Genomic DNA, 12,680 nt, shown 5'->3' on the forward strand with positions numbered 1-12,680 from the left:
TAAGATTGAAGCAGCGGAACGTTTAATAACTGTTTTACGAGAGAAATGTTAAACGAACTACAGTAATATAATGTGAGGCAAACTATGACTTTTTCTCAAATGTTGCCATTTTGAATTGAAAATATGGTATCATTTAGGTGGTTCGTGTAATTCCTAACTGAATGTGAAGAAACATTACGTGTTTTCAATATATTAGAAGAGCCAGAAATAGTTAAATTTTCAACAAGAATTAGACCTAGAATCTCCTTATACCCACTTTATTTCTTTATAATTCAAATAACAACTTACTTTATTTATTAAAACTTAGAGGAATGCCACTGTCCTGAAAATAGTACTTTCCTCGGGATGACCTTCATAGTTAAAACTGTCAAATACAACATGGCACATTGCGTAAGACAGAGAAAACCCTGTCAAAATGTTCTACTACCATGACAAATGTGTTAAAAATGTTGGTAACACCTCTAGAGGAAGGAAATGAATTGGGCAGGACTTACCCATAACTGTAACATTCATTAACAACATAAATATACCATGAGTAATGTAGTGTCAGAAGCACAAAGGGACTAAGCCACCTTCAAACAATTTAATTATATTACGTTGTGTACCACTAAACCACAATATAATATAATTAAACTCAAACTTAATAGAAATATCAGCCCGATTTTTATTGGACTTGCACAGACACTGTTATATTAAAGTCTGGATCCAGCCCTTACAAAGATCTGAGATGACCAAACACCCGTTTGCTCACCCCTCAGAGGACCTCAGATGATGCCAACCCTGAACCAACACACAAAACTACTAAATTTTGCTATAAGTTTAATCGCAACATACTGTATAATCATTGCCGTTAATAGTGTTCACCGTTTGTTTAAATACACGTCATTAACTAACTGCATGATTTTTACTGTATATTTCTGCCTTATGGACGTTACCGTGACAGTCATAGTCACCACTGATAAGCTCCTCCTAAATATAATGTAGAAACTTTAATTTTCTGTGAAGCTGCTGTGCGTTTGTATCGTGAAAAGCACTTTACAAATAAACCTGAATTGAATATATTCACGCATACACTGGATCTTCACATAGAATGATCAATCTCCACATTCTGAACAACTTTGTCTGAACCACTGCTGTCAATCAAGTTGTTCTTTAAATATTTGACATTATTTAAAAAGCCTTTACTTTTGTGAACTCTTCCAACCCAACAATAAGTGGTGCTATAACAGTCATAAATGGTAAAAATCATCATATTTCTATCTTAAATGATCAAAAATGCTTTAAATCATTGATTTAGGTGGTTACAGGCTTGCTAAAAAATACGTAATGTCTTTATGTGCTTAAATGCCTTAAAGTGCTTGAACCATGATAATAGATGTTTGCAGCTTTCTAATTCTTATTCATACAATCGTGAGCGATATTAAGAAGGTGTTCTTTAATAAAGCCTAAAATATTATTTAACAAACACATTTGGTGTTATGATTTTAAGTGTAATGATCAATTAATATGAGTTCATCTGTAGGCCTACTGAGGAATGGTTTGCTATGTTTAATCTGGCTCATCTGTTTTCATGTAATTATGCATGCAGGAAAATTATGTAATTTGATGTATAATGAATTCAAAATGCCAAAACATTTCATTCTTTACGCAGTTGTTTTCAATTAATTAAGAGCACTTTTTCCTCTAAAAGGTTAAGTTTATAACCCATTATGTAATAAATAGATGCAAAACTAGTAAGAGGAACGAGGAAAAAGATTAAAAAGAGGAAGATTCCCAAAGGTTCCCAAAACAATGCTTGGGTGTGGTGAAATAATCTTCTTGACCCACCTGATATTTCATGTAATTCATCAGTAATAATACGTAAGTAAACGTATAATTACAAGTTGGTGCCTGCAGTCACGCTATATAAAGTTCTTATCACTCCTCTCCTACAACTCAGCTCCCATTTGCTGGCTACTTTCAAGAGTAAACCAGAGTACAGTATTACAATCCAATAAACAGAAGAATGGATCCCAGCCAGTCTTCCAATCAGCCTCCAGAAGCCTACAATACATCTGAGAAATCAGGGATGCCTGCAGCAGCACCACCAGCACACCAGCACAATCCTGCTGGATATCCTCCTTTCTTAACAAGCCAGCCAGTCCCCCAGGGCCCCTACATCCAGGGGCCGTATCTAGTACAGCCTATGGTTACTGTGCAGCCTCCAGTTTTTGTGACCCCCGTTCCAGTGGCTGATCGAGTTCCAGATTACCTGTATTACATCTCCAGAATACTGTGGTGCTGCTGGTGACCTCTGGGCATTGCTGCGCTGATTTACTCCATCTCTGTAAGTATATTAGTTTAATTACATTTTATTTAATTTCTTTAACATTTATATCAGCATTAAGCATAAAATTGCATAACATGTTTGTAGAACTTAAAAGTAATAGTCAAAACTTAATGATTACAAAATAAAAAAACCTATGGAAATATGATTCCTTGTAAATTATTTTCAACTTTTTTTCTATCAATCAGTTCTTTGCCACAGCAGTTTTTGTGTTGATTATTATATGATTTTAAAGTTTTCTATTGAGCCTCTATCAATGGTTGGTCCAGAATTCAATTTTTCTGCATTGTGGTTTGGATTGGCTTGGAGAATGAATAGATGGATCATTCAGCACTGACATTTATTTCTAGAAGGAAATATATGTCTTTAAAAAAAAAAAAAAAGAATTACATCAAAATATGTTTCATTATTGGTACAATCTTTTATTTTATATATTTTATTTTATCATACATACAGTGTGTGTGTGTGTGTGTGTGTGTGTGTGTGTGTGTGTGTGTGTGTGTTTGCGCGAGCGCATGTATATATATTAGGTATATTACTCACTCATCAAAATGTTTCTATTTGTTTGATCTACTGTATTACCTTAAACCAGGGGTGCCCAACCCTGTTCCTGGAGATCTACCTACCTGCAGACTTTAGTTTCAGCCCTGCTCCAGCACAGCTGTATGTAATTATCAAGTGCTACCTAAGAGATTAATTAGCTGGTTCAGGTGTGTTTGATCATTGTTGGAGCTAAACTTTGTAGGATGGTAGATCTCCAGGAACAGGGTTGGGCACTCCTGCCTTAAACGATATTGCATTTTTTTTTTTTTAATCCCCTATGTTGATCACATGCATTACTGCCCAAATAATTCTAGTGAACATGTACTTAAACAATTATCATTTTGATAAAAGGAGATACAATTGACTGCCAAATGATAGGTGATAGGCTTGTTAAAACTTAATATGTATTTGTGGTCACACAAATATGTAGGCATTATAAAAACGACAAGATCTTAGCTGTAACTTCCCTATAACTGAACAAATGTGTACGGCAGGCGTTGTTGCAGTTTTCCTGTTTCCTGTAAATGACTGCCAGTTGTATAGATAAAGTTGTGGCACTGGAGACACCCTGAACAACAACAGAGTTTTAAGGGAAAAACAATGTTATCGTTATTTAAGTTATTATTACTGTTTTACTGCAGTATAAATAATTTCACTAAAAGAAATAAAACTAGGAAAACCATTTTTACTCAAAAATTGCTAGTAAATTTAACAACATATTTTCAAGTCAAGGCTACATAGCCAAGGCTATTATAGGATTTCAGCACTGTACTACAAAAGTAGCCTACCACTTAAATTGATACCAATTCAATCCAAAAATGTAATAAATTATATTCTTTTATTACAGTTTTTTTCAACTGCTTACACACATAATCTTTACTTGTCACAAAGTTTCTGGAACCTGACACTCAAACACCAGAACCACATGCCAAATAATGCAAAACCATACACTACTTCTCAGCCTTTGACTCAGTTTTCAATTTCATAAAACACTTTTTGCAAAACTCAACACACAATTCTCTATGTAACACACAAAAATCTTACAGGAATTACTATTATGGCAAAGGTGTTTGCAAATGTTGGCTTTTGAGATGTATTTGAGATATCTCTCTAAGACATCCCTTTTATGTTACAGACCTGATGTCAATTAACTTAATTAGTTGCTAGATGTTCTCCCAGCTGAATCTTTTCAAAATTTCTTGCTTTTTCAGTCCTTTGTTGCCCCCGTGCCAACTTTTTTGAGACCCGGCATCAAATTTTTAAATGAGCTCATTTAGTGGATAAAAGTGTAAAATTTCTTCGTTTAAACATTTGTTATGTTCTCTATGTTCTATTGTGAATAAAATATTGGCTCATGTGATTTGAAAGTCTTTTAGTTTTCATTTTATTCAAATTTAAAAAATGTCCCAACATTTCCAGAATTCGGGTTGTACTTTTTGATCACTTTTTACAATTTTAACAAATGTTTTTAACTGTTAAACCAGGCCTTAACCTTACAGTAGAACTCAACACTGATTCCTGTCAGATTTTAAGCCTTCATCACTTGAATTAAGATTATAATAATTTAATTTAAAGCACAGCCACTACAAAATCAGACTTTAGCACCTCTTTTTAATTTGAGATCATTCCAAGGTTAAAAACTGATTTAAAATAATAACAAGAAATAGGGTAAACATACCTATTAAGCTCACCAAAATCTACATTGAGACATTTTTAGTGCGCAAGATATTGGTTTCAGTACAAAAAGTTATGTTAAAATAAAATATTAATCTAAAATATTAATCTCTCACACAAAAATATTTAATTTTATTTTAAATGACAAAAGCATTTAAATTAACATCATTAAATCATGTACATAATTAAATGCAAAAAGTCTGTACATTTTTGTACCCTTTAAGCACACCCCTGTTCCCATTAAGCTCACATCATGTTTTATTAAAAATTCTTGTTTATTTTAAACAACCTTTTTAAAGAATAATTGAACAATGTTTTATTTGAAGGTACAACGTAAAAAAATCAGTTAAAAAATTATTCAAAAATCAAATAACAAAACAAACCAATAAACATTTGTGACCCTGGACCACAAAACCAGTCTTCTTAAGTCGCTGGGGTATATTTGTAGCAATAGCCAACAGTACATTGTATGGGTCAAAATTATCGATTTTTCTTTTATGGCAAAAATCATTAGGATATTAAGTAAAGATCATGTTCCATGAAGATATTTTTTGATACAATCTTTATTGTGAGACGTGACAGCACAGCTAACAGTCTGGTGAACTCTTTATCGATGAAAAGTACAGTACAGGATGCATTTCAGTAAATATACAGTAAATATAGATTATTACAGTGCAGTGTGGATGAACAGGTATTTGTTTGTTTGACGTTCTGAAGAGCAGATAGCAGCGACAGGCAGCTGTAGCAGCAAGGAGGAGCTGATAGCTTGTGTCCTGAACGCAGCAGATGATGGAGTCTGGTGAAGTGATATAAAGCTGGATGATGTGAATTGTAATTCCCTAATAGAGCCTGAATTACAGATTTTCAACAAAAACCAAAAAAAAAAAAATTACAAAAAGTCAAAAAGTGCCTATGTTTTTTTTTGTGTTTATTGTAGTATTTGAAACACATATAATGTTTTTTATAAAACAATTACAGTCATATGTTATAGTTCAAAGGGTTTTCTTCACAATGAAACCTTTTTTTTTTTTTCCATTTCCTCCATTGTATGTGTGTAGGGTAAACATTTGAATTTGAGTGTGCAAATTTAGGCGAAAATTCCAAAAAACGACCCAGAATTTAAGTGGTTTTAAAATACAAATCTTGTGTAATCCCAGGGTATCTGTAATCAGATGCACATTTAAACTTGGAATATAATGTCATTTCAGTCACTTGTGTTTCATAAACACATCAATTTTTTTGGATTACGGTCCACCATCAAAATCCACAGCAAAATCCCCAGTGTCAAATTAACACTGTCGGGTGTCTTTATGTGTCCACACTACAGAGTGTTAAAAGTAACACTGAAGCGGTGTTAAAATCAATGAGTTAATTAAAAGATTCATTGAGTGATGATTGACAATTATTGAACAATAGAATCACCAAAGAAAAAAATCACAATTTTTTAAATCACCATTATAGTGGCCAGTGTTTACTTTAGTTGGGCTCTTGACCCTTGACTTTTTAATATTACATATTGTTTGGCTGCTATAACTTAATTATAACAGCCAGACAAGCAAAGAGCAAAAGTCATCAGGTGGTGATGATTATGTTTTGATATAATCATCATGTAGTGACCTGAATATCTGAGTTAGGTTTTCTTTATTGGTTATGTCAACTCTGTGAACAACATAAGATCTGGAATTTTCAGTATAATCAGACAGATGTTTTTAAAACTTATTTTGATCAAAAACTTTAAAAAATATCTTTAATTTAGACACACAGACATCAAGAATCAGTGTGAGAATCACAACAGTGACCATCAAAAAAGCATGTTATAGCCAATCAAAACTCATCCATGGCTCCCATCATGCATTGCGCCATGAATAAATTATGAGCAGAATTGTCTTTGTAATTTCTTTTATTCTTACTATTTTCTTTTATTTTCACTGTTTTTATGTGACTTTTTAGTAGCTTGTTTTGAGATGTTCAGAATTGATCTGTTTATCTGAATATGCTGTTTGTCACTGTTGTTGAGATATATACGCTGATTCTTGATGTCTTTGTGCACCTTAAAGAAATACTTTTTTGAAGGTTTTTTTGGATCAGAATAGCTTGTAAGAAATCCTTACAAAATTTATAGAAAATACAGAATGTTTCACTGTAGAATCAATACAGGAAATTTAACTCAGAGATTAGACTCTAAATGAGTTGAGTGACTCAGGTCAAATAATGATTATGCTAGAACATAATCATCACCACCTGATGACTTTTGCTCTTTGCAAAAGTCTGGCTGTTATAATTCAGTTATAGCAGCCAAACAAAATGTAATATTAAAAAGTCAAGGGTCAAGAGCCCAACTAAAGTAAACACTGACCATTATAATGGTGACTTTATCTTCGGCTTCAAATAATTTCCAATCTTTTTGTGACACCTTTCACTTAACTCCACTGATAGATAGTCCCAATCGATTAAATACTAAATGCTCTGGAAAATCAACTTTATTGGATCTCTTTTTAACTAACTTTTTTTCTGAATCAGATTGGCTTCCTTTTAGGAAGCTAAGAAATTTCTGTACTTCACAGATAAAAAATGCCAAATCAAATTTGTATTTATTTGAAACAAAATTTAAATAATCCAGTTAAGTTTTGGAAAATGGTTAAGTCTTTGTGCCAAGCTGATAATATGGGGATTTCTAAAATTATTACTAAAAATAATCATTTGACTACAGAGAAGTCAGTAATTTCTGATAGTTTAAATGAACATTTTATATCTTCTGGCTCTCTATTTGAAGCTCAGTCACAAAATAATTCTACAATAAATTATTTTATTGTACCTTCAATTGATATTCCATGTAAAGTAATTACACAAAAATGTGATTTTAGCCAGCTCTCTGTCTCTGAGGTCCATAAAGCTTTGAGTTTTTTGGGTCCATATAAGCCTGCAGGGCCTGATTGTCATGAGTCCGGGTCCACAATGATCCCTCTCACCACCAGAGGTCGCCACTTCCCGTCTTCCCGGACTCAATTGCCGTTACTCCACACACCTGCCACTCATCACACTCCCAGCTGTTCCCCATCACCATGGACTATTTATACACCTCACTCCCGCTACTCTGTCTGATGAAATAATTGTTCGTTGTTTGTGTAGTTGCTGTTCTGACTCTGGGGATACATGCACTGTGTTGCCGTTTCGTGTATCCTACTCCTTTACCTGTTTTGTTTTTGCCCTGTTGGCTTTTTCGTTGGTTATTAAAGTGGTTTTTCCCTGCATCTGGACCCAGACCTTGTTCCTTCCTTGCACATCCCTACCGTGCCGTGACAGTATTTCACCAGCAAACATGGGTCCAGCAGGGAAGTTCCTCGATATCCGGCAGGGAGACCGGACCATCGAGGATTATGCCGGGGACTTTGTGGGAATGGCTCGCCAGTCGGCTACCGAGAAGACCTGCCTCATGGTCATCTTCTGGGGAGGCCTGGCCGACCCCTTTAAATCCATGATGCCATACTGGGCCCCAGAGGAATCGCTGGAGGACTACATCAACCTGGCTCTGCAGTTGAGCGGCTCAGCTTTCAGGGTGGAGTTAGCTGCGGAGCCCGCTCCTGAAGCGGCGATCAAAGGGGCGTCAGAGGCCTCGTCTGCCGCACCCAGTACCTCCAGCCCGCTCCCGGAGCGTCCCGGGCTGATACACTGCGTGCAGGAACCCCCGCTGATGTCATTGCGAGCGGCGTGGTCTGCTCGCGGTCCTCCCGAGGCGGCGGTGGCCGTTCACGATCGTCCCGAAGCGGCGGTGGCCGCACACAAGGTCCCCGAGGCGGCGGTAGCCTCCCACGATCGTCCCGAAACGGCGGTGGCCGTTCACGATCGTCCCGAAGCGGCGGTGGCCGCTCACGATTCTCACAGGATCCCCGAAGTGGCGGTGTCCGCTCACAAGGTTCCCGAGGTGGCGGTAGCCGTTCACGATCGTCCCGAAACGGCAGTGGCCGCTCATAAGGTTCCCGAGGCGGCGGTGTCCGTTCACGATCGTCCCGAAGCGGCGGTGGCCGCTCACGATCCTCACAGGATCCCCGAAACGGCGGTGGCCGTTCACGATCGTCCCGAAACGCCGGTGGCCGTTCACGATCGTCCCGAAGCGGCGGTGGCCGTTCACGATCCTCACGAGGTTCCCGAAGTGGCCGGTCACGATCGTCCCGAAGCGGCGGTGGCCGTTCACGATCCTCACGAGGTTCCCGAAGTGGCCGGTCACGATCGTCCCGAAACGGCGGTGGCCGTTCACGATCGTCCCGAAGCGGCGGTGGCCGCTCACGATCCTCACAGGATCCCCGAGGCGGCGGTGTCCGCACACAAGGTTCCCGAGGCGGTGGTAGCCGTTCACGATTGTCCCGAAGCGGCGGTGGCCGCTCACGATCCTCACAGGATTCCCGAGGCGGCGGTGTCCGCACACAAGGTTCCCGAGGCGGCGGTAGCCGTTCACGATCGTCCCGAAACGGCGGTGTCCGCACACAAGGTTCCCGAGGCGGCGGTAGCCGTTCACGATCGCCCCGAAGCGGCGGTGGCCGCTCACGATCCTCACAGGATCCCCGAAGCGGCGGTGTCCGCACACAAGGTTCCCGAGGCGGCGGTGTCCGCTCACGATCCTCCTGAAGCGGCAGTGCCCGCTCACGATCCTCCCGAAGCGGCGGTGGCCGCTCACGATCCTCCCGAAACGGCGGTGGCCGCTCACGAGGTTCCCGAAGTGGCGGTGGCCGCTCGCGGTCCTCACGAAATTCCCGAAGCGGCGGTGTCCACTGGGTTTGTCTCCGAGGGGGCGGGGCTCGTCTCAGGCCTTCCCGAGGCGGCGGTGTCCGCTCCCGATCCTTCCGAGGCGGCGGTGTCCGCACGCAAAGCTCTCGAGGCGGCGGTGCCCGCTCACAAGGCTCCCGAACTGGTGGAGCCAGCCATTGCCCGTTACGGGGTGGCAGCTCCCCACACACCGCTGGTGTGGCCGCTGGTTCTGCCCTGGGTCCCCATCCCGGTGCTGCCTCAGTCCCCAGGTCCCCCTCCAGCACACGGACCTGGCCCTCCCCCATCCCTCCCCTTTCCCTGCTCCGTTCTCGCCTTGCCTTCCCCTTGGCTGGGTGCTTGGGAATGTCTGGAATCCATTCCTTAGAGGGGGGGTCCTGTCATGAGTCCGGGTCCGCAATGATCCCTCTCACCACCAGAGGTCGCCACTTCCCGTCTTCCCGGACTCAATTGCCGTTACTCCACACACCTGCCACTCATCACACTCCCAGCTGTTTCCCATCACCATGGACTATTTATACACCTCACTCCCGCTACTCTGTCTGATGAAATAATTGTTCGTTGTTTGTGTAGTTGCTGTTCTGACTCTGGGGATACATGCACTGTGTTGCCGTTTCGTGTATCCTACTCCTTTACCTGTTTTGTTTTTGCCCTGTTGGCTTTTTCGTTGGTTATTAAAGTGGTTTTTCCCTGCATCTGGACCCAGACCTTGTTCCTTCCTTGCACATCCCTACCGTGCCGTGACACTGATAAGCTGGAACCGTTTTATTTAACGCTAGCAGCTGATTTTATTGCTGAACCATGAACTTATTTATTTAATCTTTCTATTTCCCATTGTGAAATCCCTAAGATTTGGAAATCTGCTTTTGTTTCTCCTCTCTTTAAAGGGGGAGGGGGACCCTTTGCAGCTGAACAATTATAGACCAATATCTAAACTATGTGTTTTATCCAAGCTTTTGGAGAAATTATTCAATTAGCAATTAAAATCTTTTCTGGAAATAAATAATATTCTTTCTCCTTTTCAATCTGGATTCAGAAAGCAGCATAGTACTGTTACTGCTACTATGAAAGTGTTTAGGGACATTATTGATGCCTTAGATTGCAAAAAAGGTTTGTTCAGCTCTTTTTCTTGACTTGTCAAAGGCTTTTGACACAGTTGATCATGGCATACTCTTAAATAGACTCTCCATTGTTGGTCTTTCTGAAAATGCTATTAAATGGTTTGCCAACTATTTTTTAGTGAGAACACAGAGTGTGTTTTTAAAAGGTTGTACTTCATCTATTTTGTCACTTTCCAAAGGTGTTCCTCAGGGGTCTGTTCTGGGACCTATTTAATTTCCCTTGTATATAAATAATTAATGCGATAACATTCCAAATGCTAAGTACCACCTGTATGCAGACGACACTGCTATTTACTGCTGTGCTCCATCAGCCTCACAAGCACTCCACTATTTACAGTCAGTGATATTGTTCAGTTCCGTTTATGTCCACTTAAACTGGTCTTAAACACAGATAAAACTAGTTTAATGATTTTTTTCGAATTCTAAAGTTGTACCAAGTAATCTCCCTGACATTATATCTTTCCAGGGAACAAAAATAGAATATGTTGTAAGTTATAAGTACCTGGGCATCCTATTTGATAGTCAGTTAACTTTTAAGCTAAATATTGATAAATTAATCTCAAAACTTAAACTCAGATTGCAGTTTTATTAAAGAAATAGATCTTTATTTTCTTTTGAAGCAAGGAAATATTTGGTATCTGCTACCTTCTTACCACTCTTGGATTATGGTGATCTGTTGTATATGAATGCCCCAGGATATTATCTAAAAAAAAACTTGATCCTCTTTTTCATAGCGCTTTACGTTTTATTATTGGTTGTAGTTATCAAACACATCATTGTACTCATTTGGAAGGCCAAACAAAGTACTTTCACTTTCACAACGAAACACAGCATCTCCAAGACATGGCAGCGGCAACAACAATACTACAGCAAGCATAAAAGTTACACCCTCTTTCTTTGCCTATACTTTTGGGCGGTGTTATGTAAATCTTCCCACACCTTGATGTAGACATGTGGGGGCGTGTTTGAATGAGCCGTTTTAGGAAGGCGTGGCAGAGTCTTAACTTTTATAAAGAATATCTCTTTGGGTTTGAGACTTTAATCTTTGCAACTTTACAGATCATATATTTGCGCAAACAGCTTGTAACACTCCAAAGAGAAAGGAAAACATGAAATCAAATCATATGACCCCATTAAGAAAACAGTCCTGCTCAGGGCTCTAACCACTCTTGCTGTGGTTAAAAACAATGCTGTATTTGTTCGGTACACATGTGTACCAAAACGAAAGACCCGTTCTGAAAATTTGCAATTTGCTGCAAACATAACTAAATTGTTTAATAATTAAATATCACACGGGAAATTTCAGTCTTTGTACTTTGTACAAAATTTCACATTTAATTCAATGTGTTACTTATGGAAGCCTGTTTCCGCCATGTGATAAAAAATAAATAAATAAATAAAAATTTAAATAAATAATACGTGTAAGTGCAACTTTGTATCTTAAAATTCTGACTTTTTTCTGGCAAGTTTATTTCTCACAATTCTTTTATCTTGCAAAATTTACTAACAATTTCTGAGACCAAAAATGGTTGACATGTTTCACAATTGTTTTCACAGACTCGAGATGCCAACTACTCAGGACAGCAAGAATTAGCAGAGAAGAACTACAAAATGGCACGCACCCTGAATCACATCGGCCTTGGTATTGGCCTTGTTGTCATTGTATTGATCATTATCATCCAGATTGTGATTTGGACTGCTAGATAAAAGCTGTTAGAGCTGACATGGTTGGATGCAGATTACAAACAGATTTGTTTTTCTGTATTTTAAATGTTACTTGCTCAATTTTTAAGTGGAAGATGGATGCATTTTTCTCAGTCCTGTTACCAAAACTCTATTGTCTTTTAAAAAGCATGTTTAAAAATATGTCAACAATATTTTCCTTCACTTCCCCCTCAGGCAGGTGTTTATTTTAAAGAAATTTTTGGTTTCATGGTCAAAAAAGATTATTTTTATCATTAAAAAAAAAAAAAAAATTTTTTTAAATCACTAATTATCTAAACAAGTGTAAAATGTAAAGACTTAAACTACTTCAGTCTGTATGCATTGAATTTATTTAATACATGAGTTTCACAATTTGAGTTGAATTACTGAAATAAATGAACTTTTCCATGACATTCTAATTTATTGAGATGCACCTGTATTTTCAGTGTTTTAGGTAGTTTTTAATAACTTGTTTAATTATATATTTTAAATTTGCAGTTAGATTAATTTGCAGGACACTTTGCTTAATAATAAAATGTAATATATAGTTA

The sequence above is a fragment of the Onychostoma macrolepis genome, chromosome 16 (genome assembly GCF_012432095.1).
Source record: "Onychostoma macrolepis isolate SWU-2019 chromosome 16, ASM1243209v1, whole genome shotgun sequence".
In the NCBI taxonomy this organism is placed as follows: domain Eukaryota; kingdom Metazoa; phylum Chordata; class Actinopteri; order Cypriniformes; family Cyprinidae; genus Onychostoma; species Onychostoma macrolepis.